At 43.5% G+C, this 15,354-nt stretch overlaps 1 protein-coding gene and 1 pseudogene across 1 annotated transcript in view; both read left to right on the top strand.

Annotated features, from left to right (window-relative positions):
* LOC126161549 (serine/threonine-protein kinase 26) overlaps nt 1–15,354 on the top strand; it is a 649,054-nt gene that overhangs the window by 87,924 nt on the left and 545,776 nt on the right. The gene's annotated exons all lie outside the window — the stretch shown is intronic.
* Nucleotides 5,923–6,042, top strand: LOC126163752 (5S ribosomal RNA; annotated as a pseudogene).

The raw sequence follows: 15,354 nt of genomic DNA, 5'->3' as shown, positions 1-15,354 counted from the left end.
CTTTTAAAATACACACGCTTCATACGCAGTATTAACCAAAGACCATTGTATCTTTCCGCGCAAGATGCGAGTCAGCGTCATTTACACAGTTATTATAGTCACAGAAATCGGCTTACATTAGATAAGCTTCGTACAACATTGCGTGAAGCCGAATTTTTAAAATGTTGTCAGTTAATCGTTGCAACTGGGACACCAGAGTCATGATTACAGCAGCGTTTGGCAGTGTAATGGCATGGCGTAGAGGTTAGCGTATAAACCTGACGTGTTGAATGTCGAAAGTTCGAATCTCGTCAAATACAGCGAAATTTTTTATTTGTTACATCTAATCAAAAGACTTTGCTTATCATTTTTACACAGTTAACTGGTTTAAATGTAATATTTCTATTTCTAAAATTTTTTCTGTATAATTTACTAATGATAATAACACTTTGCCACTTCTTTTTTATCATCATATTAACTTTTTTATTTGCTCTTACTTTTTCCTATCACTCTTTCGTTTGGAATCTGCTTGTGTCGCATATAATCTGCAATCAAGTGCCAACCAGAACTGCTCATCGGTTGGTAACGCGGCGTCCCATGTTGGTAGAGTGAGAATAGTTTCAGGTAGTCAGTGACAGCGAGAGATTACAGTTTGCTTTAAGCGGTAAAACATAATTTTTTCTGTGGAGGATGGCTATGCAAACAAACATATTATGAATTGTTTCTGTCTTAAGTTTGCTCGTAGAACTTAGCCTTAAACGCCGTGAGCAAAGCGATCGTGCTTTTAGTTCTGTCGCGGATTGTTGATCGCCGTTTTCTCGGGTACACTGCACATAAAAAAAAGAGGTTGTGATTAGCTTATGATATGAATTTAAATCCAGGGCTAGAAAACGCGTCGTCGACGCAGTTTAGTCAGCTATCAACAGAGCACCTACCATTTCCGTCATACATTGCGGCAGCCGCTTTCAACATTTCTCCTCGTTACATTAACAGCATTTGTGAAGTGGCCCGAAGTGGTTTTGTGTTGCCTATAACCGAGCGGTAAGAGGCAGCGGGTGTGGCAACATTATAATGGCAAGTGAAAGAAGTCAACAATCGAATAATTTTAATCGGACTATAGTGAAGAAAATTTCTTTTGAGCACCTTGATTCGAACTGCTCTTCTCAGAGTCGAGCGCCATGTCTCGACCGTACGTTAACGAAATCTGCTAATAGAGGCGGCTAAAAGAAAAAGTGCCTTTCGTAAGCTTTTAAAACCACATTTGCCTTTTGCGTTACATTTGATGTTCCTAGTACATGTGGTACCTAACAAGAGAAGTGAAAGACACAGGAGACAGTGTCGAATGTCAATGTAACCTTCCTACACGTACACGCCCTCGGCGGGTATGTAAATTATTAGGGTTGTGTTTCTTTGTGACTGGTAGGACGAATACCAGATTGCATTCGTGTTGCTCATGTTTAATGTTGTTATCAGGCCTTTTAGGGCGTATAAGGGATATGAACAGCATAAGATCTTGTATAATCGCTGGAGGGACACGAAAATCAGCAAATGACTGAGCTTGAAAGAGGCCTTCTTGTGGGTAGCCATTTGGTTGCTTTGTCGAATTGTGCCATATCCAGACTTGTGAGACATTCGGTTGTGACGGTGGCCCGATGTTGGACAACATTTGAACGTGCGGGCAAGAATTATCATCGTCAGGGTTCCGGTCGACAACATCTGACCACCATAAGAGAAGAGGGCCGTATTGTGCCCCAACCACAGCCCGTCACATCTGCTCCTGCACCCGAGAACTAATAATGCAACATCCTGTACCAGTCCCTACCACTAGCAGCAGCAGCAAGAGCAGGAAATTTCTGGCCCATGCGCAGGCTGCTGTTAACACAACACAAAAGGCTGCTTTTGGAGTGATGTCGTGACTGGGAAGCATGGACTGCTCATGGATGGCATTACTTTGGATTCAGCGATGAATCGCGGTTTTATGCTGTCCCCATGACCATCGACGGCGAGTATCGGAAAATGTCATTTTATTTCAAAATTTTGGAGAAGCACAGTGGTTTTACTTCTGGCGTTATGGTGTAAGTGCAGCTTACAGTGATTGAGGGAATTATGACGGCACAGCGGTACGTCATGACATCCTGCGTCCTCATGTGTTATCTCTCGTGCGTCAGTATTGTGGTGCCATTTTTCAACAGATCAACGCTCGCCCACACACAGGACCTGTCTCTGTGAACTGCCTGCGTGATGCTGAGGTACCCCTGTGGCCAGCAAGAGTCCCAGATCTGCCCTGATAGGACCAGCTCTGTCGTCAATTTCGTCTCAGTGGCAGTTCCAAGGACCAGTTGCAACACTTGTGGGCCATCTTGCCTCAGGACAATATGCAATGGCTTTATGACACCTTTTCCCAACCGAAACGGTGCATGCATCCACGCCAGAGAGGGTGCAAGGTTATACTAATAAATGAGCTCATACTGCCAAGTTCTTTGTAAATTTGTCTCCGTTTTGTAATCTGTGTAGTAACATCACATTTCCTTTCAACCTGTGAAGTTTCATTTCGTTTGTCCCTCCCCTTCTGTATGCTTATCATTTTTTGTCAGACAATGTATTCGTTGGTGCATTCAGTGAGGACCTTTACCGAACTTTCATTGTATCGCCCACGGGGAAGACTCTTCAGTCATCGCGTTACCTCCTGTCTGCATGTCGGACAGCCTTATCTGCTGGAAACCGCTGAAAAATGTAAGATGCATCGTTGGTTGGATAACGCCGTGGTATAAATTTGGGCGATCGAAATGATTGACATCCGTTTTATTGCATAACACAATACGATTTGAGCTATCGTTTCAGACCGAGGCACAAAGAATCCTTGCACGGATACCCTGAAATGAATATTAATGTTATCGATGGACATTTTTTTTTTTCATCTGTAAAAGCATTTTCACACTCTGTAACTGTGGTGCTAAAGATTGACACGGAATTTTATCCACAACACATTTCGATCTCCGAGAACTACTACTTCTTTTTTCAGATGCATTTATGCGTCAGTGAGGCTATTATTTTGAAACAATTTCAGGATGCATGGACTGTCCCTTTTAAAGGATACAACCAGTTTCATTCTCCTTCCTTGCCCAGTATGAACTTTACCGCGCGCCTAAGGATTTCGACGTTGACGGGGCAGTAAACTGCACGTCGGATGATGCGACGGGGCAGTAAAACATTGCACTTGCAGGCAGCAAGAGCTGTGGTCAGATAAAGCTCCGCTTGTTCAACTTACAAGGGTTTATTTTGCTTTCCGGTATTTTCCAGAACATCAGATCTTCCGTGCACCGGAGATGAGAGAACTGCATCTCGGTCCGGGTTCGTAATTTCGAACACCTACTTTGATAACGGTCGTTGTCTGTTTTTATTCGTATTTCTTGGTTTCTGCTGCACTAAGCATAATAAAGACGTTTTCTCCTCCTGTTCATGCCCTTCCTTTTTCATCCTTTGTGTCGTCATCACTGCGCATTGAAAACGCTTCCGACCATGCATTGCTATGTGATTTTCCATCATCTAGATGTACTCTATGTCTCCTGAAGCTTTGTAATACCCTTTACGTCAGGCCATTGAACGTGGCATGGCACAGTCGCCTTCACATTGACTCCCTCTATTTTATATGATGGAACAACACCTTATGGTTAATTGGGGGCGAATTGCGTATCTGGCAACGTTCTTCGTTGACGTTGAAACTATCTCCCACACCTTACCATACTGAATTTCTGAATTTAAGACTGGGGGCAAGAAGGGCGTGCATGATCTTATTGATTAGGAAGCCCTGTGGGTGGTTGAGGTGATGTGACTTCTCCATTTTTTAATACTGTCCGTGCCACACGAATTACGGAGGGATATTAGTGCAGTCATCCATTTGATTTCAGTATCTCCTTAACAACTCGCAAGCACTAATGAACGTGGACGTTAGTGTTGTTAACATGTTGGTAGTGGGGCGAAATTTTCAGTGACAAGGCACACTAAGGCTTACGAACTCGGCTACCAAGTCTTGTAGCATTACGCCTCTGCCGACACAGTACTAGAGCCTGACGGAAATGGTCTAGCTCTAGACTATTAAGGGACTCACGACGAGCGCAGTTCAAAATACCCGTCCGGCGTCTCCAGAGTAGTTTTTCCGTGGTTTCCGTAAAACAGCTCAGGCCAGTGTCCAAATTGTTCCTTGATGTGGCGACACTACCTACCTCCCTCATCCTTTTTCGTCCCTAATGACCTTGCTGTCAGTGAGTCTTTAACCTGCTCTGCTTTACTATTCTGTACAACACTAGTATATCGTTCGGCAGGCTCCATAAACGTACGTTGAGAATTAACAGTGGCCATAGTGCCACATAATTTTTTTAATTAATGTATTGCTGTACGTTTCAAGAATGTTTTACTCATATAAAATTTTTGAAAACATTATCAGCTAGCTTTATAATTAAATATATATAATCAAAAAACAGTCTTGATCGCAAATTTCTTTTACCGGAGTGACCGGTTTCAATCCTTGAGGATCATCTTCAGACTACAGAACGGCAGGTGGACTTCCATGGAGCAACCTGCGCCGACCCACGACTCTGAACTGACTGCTCAGTTCAGCGTCTTCGGTCGGCGCAGCTTGCTCCATGGAAGTCCACCTGCCGTTCTGGAGTCTGAAGATGATCCTTAAGGATTGAAACCGGTCACTCCGGTAAAAAAAATTTGCGATCAAGACTGTTTTTTAATTATATATATATATATATTTTATTCATAGTTGTTTTTTGTTGTTGTTTGTATCTGAAAACAAAATATACCGAAATATTCTAACATTAAAAACTGGATAACCTGTGAATTATGTCTAGTGTAATATTGACACAGGGCGAGAAAGTGACGTCGAATAATGTTGGTTGTAGTGCTAATAGTAAATGACGACGATGTGATACTGGGCTGCATGTCGTTGATTGTGGAACCTCACGATACAGTTTGGTGAACACGCAAAGACACAGGGTGTCTACAAAATATCTTTATATCTTAAGACTTTAATATCTTTAAAACTATACTAGATATTAACTGATGGTTTTCAATATGTCGTACGATAACTCTTAAAGTTTCGTTTCCTCATTCGTACACATCAGTGTGTGCGCGCCGTTAGTGGCTCGATTGAAGATCTCCACGGTGACATGATCAGATGCATCGCGATTTTGTGCCGTCAAGTCGTGTAGGTCTCTAGCCTCGGTTCGGTACACAAGGTGCTCAACAGAACCACACTGGAAGAAGTGTGGTTGTGTGAGGGCAGGGGATCATGGCGCCCATATTGCCTAGCATATCCACTGCAAACTGTACCTGCGAGGTTCGTCCATAGGCATTAATGCCTAAAGAAGCTGCACCTTGTAGGTATATAGCAGTATCCTTTTATGCAATACGTTGTGTACTGTTAATCGTCTCATTTGCAACTCTTTGGCCCAGTCCGCTCCTATTTTGTCGGACTCCCTGCTAACGCCTGCCGTACCTTCTCCACGTTGGCGTATGAAACAGATGGTGGAGATGCCCTCTTTTGAAGGGGAACACTACCCGTTTTCGTAAATGACGTATGCCAAGCCCGAATAATTTGTCTGGACGGTGGTTGCCTTCCATACCGTGTTCAATAGTTTCGTTACACTTGGACATCGGACGTCGTCTGTATGAGCCAGACCGGACACTGAGCTTTCTCCTGTGGCGTCCACTTTTTATCGGGTTTTCAAGTTCAATATCGCTTCAAAATTGTGTCACCCGGAAGGTAAAAAATTAAAAAAAATTGTATTATCAGATGTTGAAAACCATTTGTATCTAGTATAGTTTTGAAGTCTGAAGTTGTAAAGATACTTTGTGTACACCCTATATTTTATGACTAGTTAGTATGTCGCACAAATTATTTAACATAAGTCTCTAATAAACATCTCTTTCGCTAGTAACGGCCTTATCACATTAGTAACACCGGTTTCCGTACGATCACCGAAGTTAAGCATCGTTGAGTGCGTTTAGTACTTGGGTGGGTGACCTTTCGGGGAAAAGAATGTGCCGTTCGTTTTAGGGACATGCAAGTCGCCGAAGTGGCGTCAGTTAAAAGAGTTGCACCAGGCCGTAATGCCGCACGGCATTTTCTTCTCTCTTTTTGCCATGTTCGAGAGAAACAGTAAACGAAGAATGGTAAGACGATTTGCACCTCTTTACACGAAGTGCAGGATGGGCAAGAGCCACCTTCCTCCACGGCTGTTTGCAGCCTGCTCGACGCGGCGCGGTGCTACGACAGGGAGGCCCGGCAGACGCGTGCCTGCGCGCGCACGGCCGCCTCCGCACGCAGCTCGCAGCACGCCGCGCGTGCGCCGCCTGCGTAGGCCGCTGCGTGGCGGACGAGGCCGCGGTCCCGAGATCGATACCTGGCGCACTGCACCAGCCTACGGCGGCGCCCACCCACTGACGAGCTGCCCCCTAAAGATTTCCTGCACCCCTGCTTGCCAGACAGCGGGCTGCTTGCCTCGTAACGAGACTTGAGTAGCGGCCGGCACTACGGTGTACGGCAGAAGCGGTCACGTGACGGAAGATTTGCCAGCTCGTTTTGCGATCAGCATGGTGACAACTTAGGCCTCACGACTGTCTCACTCAGTACCTTCGCATCTTAAGATCACGTAGCACTGCGTGGAAATCAAACTGTTGTATTCTGCTTCATTATTTCAGTGACCATCGCCGATTAATATTGTATCGTCAGTTAGCGTTTTCCTTCTGGTTTTGGAAACCATCTAGGAAAAGACAAATGTAAACGAGACATTCGTTGTCCGCGTATCATATATACTGCCTGATCAAAAATGTTCAGACACCTGTCAGTGAAGATTAATATGGGCTCTGTCCACTCCCCTTGCCTTATGACGGCTTGAACTCTGCTGCGTCACTTTCTATGAGATGTCTGAATATTTGCGAAGGAATGGCAGCCCATTCTTCCTTAAGAGTCAAAACCGTAGAAGATAGTGATGTTGCACGTTGGCGTCTGGAGCGAAATCGATGCTGTAACTCGTCCTAGGGGTGTACAGTTGGGTTCACGTAAAGACTCTGAATTGGCAGGTCCTTTTTGGGAATGTTATTGTCCACACGTAGAATGAGCATTGGTGGCCGCGAGACCCCTCGCGGGGCGGTGCGGCCGCCGCTCCACAAGTTCTTTAACGCCATTACGGCAACTTGCGAGTGAATGAGAATGAAATGATGATGAAAGACACACAACACCCAGTCATCTCGAGGCAGAGAAAATCCCTGACCCCGCTGGGAATCGAACCCGGGACCCCTTGCGCGGGAAGCGAGAACGCTACCGCAAGACCACGAGCCGCGGACTGCCTCACACGTACTGCTTAATAACAGGGTGCATGGTCATGCTGTTACAAACAATTATCGTCTCCGAACAACTCCTCTACTGTTTGTAGTACACAATGCTGTCGGATGTATACTACATATTCACCAGCATTTGGCGTTTTCTTAAGAGCATTAACGTAATCACACCATAACAACGAAAAATATTCCCATACCGTAACACCACCTCCTCAGCACTTCACTGTTGGCAATACATACTGCGGCAGGAAACCTTCTCCAGGCATTCACCGAACCCAAATCCTTCGATCGGAAAGTTACAGGGTATAGCCTGATTGATCTTTTCAAATCACCCGTTTCTAGTCATTCACTTTCCAGTGGGGGTCACACTGTACACCACCTCAAGCGTCGCTTAGCTTTAACTACGGACATGTGTGGCTTATGAGGACCTCCTCGACCATTATATCCCATTCTTTTTAACTCCCTACACACAGTCATTCTGCTAGGTGGGCTGCTGGTAGCACTCCGGAACTCACAACTGATTGCTTCCTCTGATTTCATGCTATATTTTACAGCCACCCTTCGCGGTGCACGACGATCCCTGTCCGTCAGTACATGAGATCTACCTGGGCTTGGTTTGGCTGTGGTTGTTCCTTCGTATTAACACGTAACAATCACATCACCAACAGTCGACTTGGGCGGCCTTAGAAGAGTGGATTTCTCACGTAGGTGACCTCCAATGACTAGTGCACTGAACTCTCTTGACTGGCCTATTCTGCTTATCTTCTGACAATTTAATACTCTCCGCGTTACATCGGGGTGTCTGGATACTTTTGATCGGATAGTCTATTATACAGTATAGCCATGCTCTTATGTTCCCAGATTTAACATTTTACCACTGTTTACAGTATTTTTATCGGCCCTTTGAAATTTTCTACGTTCATAATCTTAGTTAAGCTGTTGTATTTGACCACGAAGGGCATCTTCGCAATGTCCTCCATACGTTGCAAGTGTAAGTCGTGGTCAGAGCAGTGTTCTTTGTAGCTGTGAGTGCATTATGTCGGAGCTAAGTGTATTCGAACATGGTGACACAATAAAACTAATTGAAAGAAACTTGCTGACTTAAACAAACTACCTGCAGACAATATTAATGAAACAACTAAAACACTCAATCACCTCCCAAAATTTAGTTTCAACTTGGAAAGGAATTTTACTTACAAGAAGATGGGCTTCCAATGGGATCCTTAATATCAGGAACACTGGCAAACATATTCATCAACCACATAGAAAACAAAATCTTTGATACAGTTATCACAAAGAAAGGATATAAAATTGTTTACTGGTACAGATATGTGGGTGACGTAATCTGTATGGTTGATGAACCGACGGAGAAAATTGATGGCTTCATACAGACATAAACAACATACACAAAAATATTCAATTCACCATGGAAAAAGAAACACAAAATCAAATACATTTATTGGATATAACAATAAAGAGGTACAACAGTAAACACACGTCTGACATCTTCAGAAAGCCAACAGCCACAGATACAATTATACACGCTTCATCCAACCACCCGCAAAATCAAAAATTAGCGGCCCTACAACACATGTTACACAGACTAAATAACATCCCACTCAGCAGGGAAAACTATGAAAAAGAATTACAAACGATACAATTCATAGCCACAAACAATGGTTGCAACACCCATATAGTACAAAACCTCAACCAAAAAATTAAAACACAACTAAAGAAAAATGAAAACAAGCAGAGAACACAAACACCAAAGAACCCCACACATAATACAGCACAAACGGAAACATGAAACAGTAACACTCATGACATGACTAATAGAAAACAATGGTCCACTCTTACATACAAACTCAAAGCAACACACAATGTAGCAAATATATTAAAGAAACAGGGATTACACATAGCTTCCAGAACAAGAAACACATTACAATTACATTTACAAACAACAGACAATCCATATAAATACAAAGAAGCACGTATATAACGGCTAGGGTGCCATAAATGTAAATCAGTATATCTGGGGATGACAAGCAGGAACTTCGAAACCAGACGTAAAGAACTCATAAAAAGCTGGAAATAGCCATTCTACTTTCGCCTAACACCTAACCATCCAACATGGAACGTGAGAAGACAGTTACCAGAGGGAATAATCACAAAAAAGCTCCCGACATTGCAAGAATACTTTCACATACAAAGAGTCATTGCTATGGAAAAGAACGTACTCAGTGACCAATTCCTTATAAGCAATAACCCTCTGATCATGCTAGCCACCGAAACAATAACAAAAAAGAGATCCTAAATGTAACCAGAATAAATAATTAATGAACCTTCCTCCTCCCCTTTCAGTCTCTCTCTCTCTCTCTCTCTCTCTCTCTCTCTCATTCACACACACACACACACACACACACACACACACACACACACACCAAATGAAAAGTATCAAACCACACACACAACACAAACAAAAGACGACAGATAAATACACAACGACAGTTGGCAACTCGACAGAGCTAAACACACATATGTTGATCACAAAATGGAAAGTGCAGGTGATATGAGCGATGTGCTGTATCAAATGTGGGTAAAAGAACGCTGGAAATCGGCCAACTGGAGCCTGGAAACTAACGAATACATCTCCAGGGCCACACGCATGAGCGAACAGCGCTGTAAATCGTAACACCGAATGATAATTTCACATCACGAAATTTGTGCTAAGAAAGTTGATTGTAACCTAAAAAACAAGAGAAAAACACGGCAAAATGTAACACAGCAACATATTGTAACTACCACATAACACATTTATTATACGTATAAAAAGAAACATGTTGCAGGCCACTGAATTCACAAATAAAAAAAGCGAAACGCGTATGGCAATAAACAAACTGCCCTCAATTAGTTGCATAGACCGAACATACCTCCACGAATGGGGAAATTCTTGGTGCCCTATGGTAGTTGCCTCCTTTATCAAGGGAAGTGTTTGGTGTTGCAACAGACACCGTATCAAAGATTCATACAGGAAAAGCGAAAAAACATCATACGCTAAGCCACAACGCGGACGACAGTGTGTGTTTAGTGTAGTGACGGACGGTCATTGAAGAGGATTGTGACGGAAAAATAAGAAGACGTCACTGCAGAAATGAATGTCGCACTCGCGAACCCTGTCAGCAACAAAAACCTCCATAAACTGGGGACTGCAGGGCGAGCTGGAATTCTAAAACCACTCACCACTGATGTAAATGCCTGTAACAGGAAAACGTGGAGCCCTAGCCGTAAAAAACTGGACTATGGGGGAGCAATGGAAGAAATTAGTTTTGTCGTATGAGTTTTGTTTCACACTGTTTTCAACTTCTCGCCGAGTTAACTTCCCAACAGTGATGATGATGATGATGATGATGATGATGATGATGATGATGATGATGTTTGGTTTTGTTGGGTGCTGAACTGCGCGGTCATCAGCGCCCATACAAAGTCCCAATTTTTCACACAGCCGGGAATCGAACCTGGGACACCGTGATCCAGAGACAGCAGCACTAGCCAGTAGACCACGAGATGCGGACTTCCCATCAGTGAAACATGGCGGGGATTTGGTGATGATTTGGACAGCCGTATCGCGATATTCCATGAGCGCCATGTGTACTTTGCAAAGTTACATTACTGCCGAAAATTATGTGACCATTTTGGCTGATCCGGCCCATCCCAGGGTATAATGTTTGTTCCACAATGGTAATGCTGTGTTCCAAGTCGGCAGGGACCCCTGTTCGCACAGGTCGCATAGTCCGGATTGGTTTTGTGAGCACGATGAATTGTCGCTTCTCTCTTGGCCACCACAGTCACCAGATCTCAATATTACTGAGCCTTTGTGGTCTACTTTGGAGAAGTATACGTGACCGCTATCCACCTCCATCATCGTTACCTAAACTTGCCACTGCTATATTACAAAAAAATGGTTCAAATGGCTTTGAGCACTGTGGGACTTAACATCTGAGGTTATCAGTCCCCTAGAGCTTAGAACTACTTAAACCTAACTAACCTAAGGACATCACACACATCCATGCCCGAGGCAGAATTCGAACCTGCGACCGTAGCGGTCGCGCGGTTCCAGATTGAAGCGCCTAGAACCTCTCGGCCACTCTGGTCGGCGCTATTTTACAGGAAGAGTGGTATAAGATTGCCTTGTAAACCATGCAGGACGTGTATTTAGGCATTTCGAGACCACTGGAAGTTGTTTTGAATGCCAACTGTTTTCGTACAACGTATTAGGCATTGTGCCAACACCCTTGCCGCAGTTGTAACACCCGTTCTCGTCAAATCACCGATTTAAGCGCTGTAGGCCTTGGCTAACACTTGGATGGGTTACCTTCCGGGTCTGCCGAGTTCTGTTCGCAAGAGGGGTGCATTCAGCATTTATGAGGCCATTTGAGGAGCGACAGCGGCCGGGAGGGCGACGTGCCGACACATGCCCATCCGTATCCGCATCCGGTGATGCATAAGGGCAAAGGATGACACGGCGGCCTATCGGTACCGTTGGGCCTACAACACCTGTTCGGACGGAGTATGTTTATTAGGTATGGCAATGTGTTGTGTTTGTGATGTTTACATATTTTTGTCCACCCTCTGTACGTTCATGAGGCGAACTGTTTGGCACAAAATAATGCTGGAATGGCGTTGGCCTTCACGTAGTGTTTACAGACGTTACGCGGTTAACTTTCTTGAGCCCCAGAACCCCTAGTCCTGAATCCGTAGAAGTCATTACTTGCTGGAACTATTTGTTGTTTTCTTATTTTTGCCAACCTAACAATAACTGTACTGGTTGTTACCATTAAGTTGTGTTCACGTTGATTTATAGATCGGAGTGTTTTGTTGACTTAAACTTTAGTCCGAACGAAAGGAAACTTGGGAATGATATAAGTAAGAGCTGTGCTTGCACCACTGCTGGATAATATCTACAAACATAACGTACGACGTGCGCTCGAATCTTCGCTGATGTGATTCATCTTGTTGGAAATGTAGGAACTACAGGGGATTTTGTTGGGAAATTCCATCTTAAAAATGCAATAACTCTGATTTGCAGGGAGACTTTATCGAGCTGTCTACGACCTACTTTTTTCGGAATATATACCGATTTATGAGTAAACAACGATGTATACAATGGTTATTGTCAGACACCTCGGCCGTTGTTGCAGAATACGTTCCGGTTTCCGAGGTGTTGGTTAGGTTCAGACCTGATCTGACCTGACAGAACGGATAAAATTTACCTGCCCATTACGTTCTATGTAAACAAAACGATACCGACATGAAAGGGGTTTTAGGGGGTATCATAGGGAACAAATTGAGGATAAGCTCTCTTGTTTGGGAACGTCATCCAACGACGCTATAGAGTTAGGCAACGCCGGCCGGGGTGGCCGAGCGGTTCTAGGCGCTACAGTCTGGAACCGCGCGACCGCTACGGTCGCAGGCTCGAATCCTGCCTCGCGCATGGATGTGTGTGATGTCCTTAGGTTAGTTAGGTTTAAGTAGTTCTAAGTTCTAGGGGACTGATGACCTCAGAAGTTAATCCCCATAGTGCTCAGAGCCACTTGAACCATTTTTTGAATTAGGTAACAATTACTGCAGCAAACGTGACTTCGTGCACTGACGGACCGTAGACAGAACGTCTCGCAATGTTGTTTGTTCTTCAGTGATTGCAGTTGATTGCCACTATCGCCAGTGGAGAAAATTGATCTAGCTGCTGCGTAGACAGGCCTTGTCTCCTATGAATGCGAAGCTCTGTGGCCTCGGTGGATGACGATTTTAAACATGGGTTTCCACCCACAGTTTATTTTTCTCCTGTATACCGAAAAAAATCGGGAAAATTTAGAAGGTTCCAGGAGAACAGTAAACTGCAGTTGGAAACCTATGTCCGAAGCTGGCATCCACCGAGGCAACAGTGTGTCGCATTCATAGGAGGCAAGACCTGTGTCAGTAGCAGGAAGCTCCATCTTCCCCACGGGCGTTCGTGGCAGTCAGTCGCAATCACTGAAAAACAAACAACTTTTGTTAGAAGTTCGGCCTCCGTACAAAATCAGGTTTGCTTCCGAAGGGGCAAGCGATGCCTATAACTTCGATGCTCAGCACCGTCGTTGGATAAGATTCCGGACATCGGATAATATCCGCAATTTGTACCTCTCGACGCCTCTGCAACCCCTCGAAGTTCATCAGTATCGTTTTGTTACATCCTGTATATCATTATGTTGCCACGTACGAGGAGTGGCTGTAAAATACCGGGACTGATCCTGTTAGAGCGTAATTACGCATGCGCCGAAGATGAAAGACCAGTAGCTGTGAAGCGTGAAGTTTTCTCAGTCGATGCGGCATCTCTGGTACGTATAGACAAATCAGTGTGGCCTTCGTTTGTGTAAGAGCTGTTATTTTGTTTTGCCGTTATTTTGAGATTAATAACAGAGCAACTAATTGTGAAGTCTAACATGATGCTTAGAAAAACAGCTACTGAAACGCATCGTCTAGTAAAAGAAGTGTTTAGCAAAGAATATTTATCATGTACACGAGTTTTGGAGCGGTTCAAGGTTTTCCAAGATGGCCGAGAAGAAGTTGATGGCGACTCGCGCCCGGGATGCCCTTCAACATCAAATGCGGATGCAAATATCGAAAAAGTAGCTAATGTAATTTGATGACCGTCGGTTGAGTATTCGATCGACTGCTGAAACTGTAGGAACAGACAAAGAATGCAAAAGGCAAATTTGACGTAACGAATTTAAAGTGAGAAAAGTGTGTGCGAAACTGGTGCCGAAAATCCTCAACAATCGAACAAAAAGGAGGCTGTGCAAAAGTCTGTACTGACACTTTGAATACACTGAAAATTATTCTAATTCCTTGGAAAGGCTGATAACATGTGATGAATCTTCGATTTTCACTTATGATCCAGAAACTAACGGCGAATCCATGCACTGGAAGGGACCAGCTCCACCGTGAGCAAAAAATGCTCAAATGTGCAAATAAACATTCAAAGTGACGAAGGTGTGTTTTTCGATATTCATGGAGTTGGTATCTTGAATGGTTCATGAGGATCAAACTATTAATCAGCATTATTACCTTGTCATTCTCGCCGAACTCAATAAGAAAAAACGACACGAATTGTGGAAGAACAAGTAATGGATTCTGTATCATAACAACGCACATGCTCATACCGTATTGTCTGTTAAGAGATTTCTAGCGAAGTCAGCATCTCATTAGACCATCCACTTCACTTGCCTGACCTAGAACCGTGTGACTTTTCAACTATTCCCCAATGTCAAATCTGCATTAAAAGAAACAAGATTTGAGTCCGTTGAAGCAGTAATACAAAAAGCGGCACGCGTCATCAAGGAGCTCACAGAGGAAGACTTTCAATGCTGTTTCCATGAATGGAAAATTTGCATGGAGTGTTGTAGAGATAGAGGAGGGAAGTGTATTGAGGGTGACGCAAGCTAGATGTGTGTGTTTTCCAAATGAAATATTTTACAGCAATAGTTCTGTTATTTTATAGCCACATCACATTTTTCATACACGGTGACCATCGAAAGCAATTCTCTGGTTGATTTCCCCATTGTATATAATCAGCCAACATCACTCCCTGTCAACTGCTATCCCATATTTCGAATTTCGTTCTTAAAAAATCATTTTTATTGTACGAGGCATTAAGTTGTATCTGAACACTACGTATACCTCTTTCGTACTGTTTAGTGTAATTCATTGTGTGACTGACGCCCATGTAGTGTAATAGTTTTTGGACTTCCGAAAATTTACCAAATGCATCAGTGAATATAATACAAAAAATATATTTCTGTTGCTTGCGTAGACATCAAAACTTTCGATTTTTTTTTTAATTTTTTTTTAATTTTTTTTTTTTTTTTTTTTTTTTTGGGAACTAGAAAACAAATTAGAAATATTCACCAGAAGAAATTGAAACCCATTCCAGTTTATAATCTTTTGTAGCAAAATAGAAATCACCAATTACTTATTGAAATATCAAAC

This window comes from Schistocerca cancellata, chromosome 2 (genome assembly GCF_023864275.1).
Source record: "Schistocerca cancellata isolate TAMUIC-IGC-003103 chromosome 2, iqSchCanc2.1, whole genome shotgun sequence".
Taxonomy (NCBI): Eukaryota; Metazoa; Arthropoda; class Insecta; order Orthoptera; family Acrididae; genus Schistocerca; species Schistocerca cancellata.
Note: the sequence above shows the minus strand (reverse complement) of the source record. Positions and strands in the feature narration are given on the sequence as shown.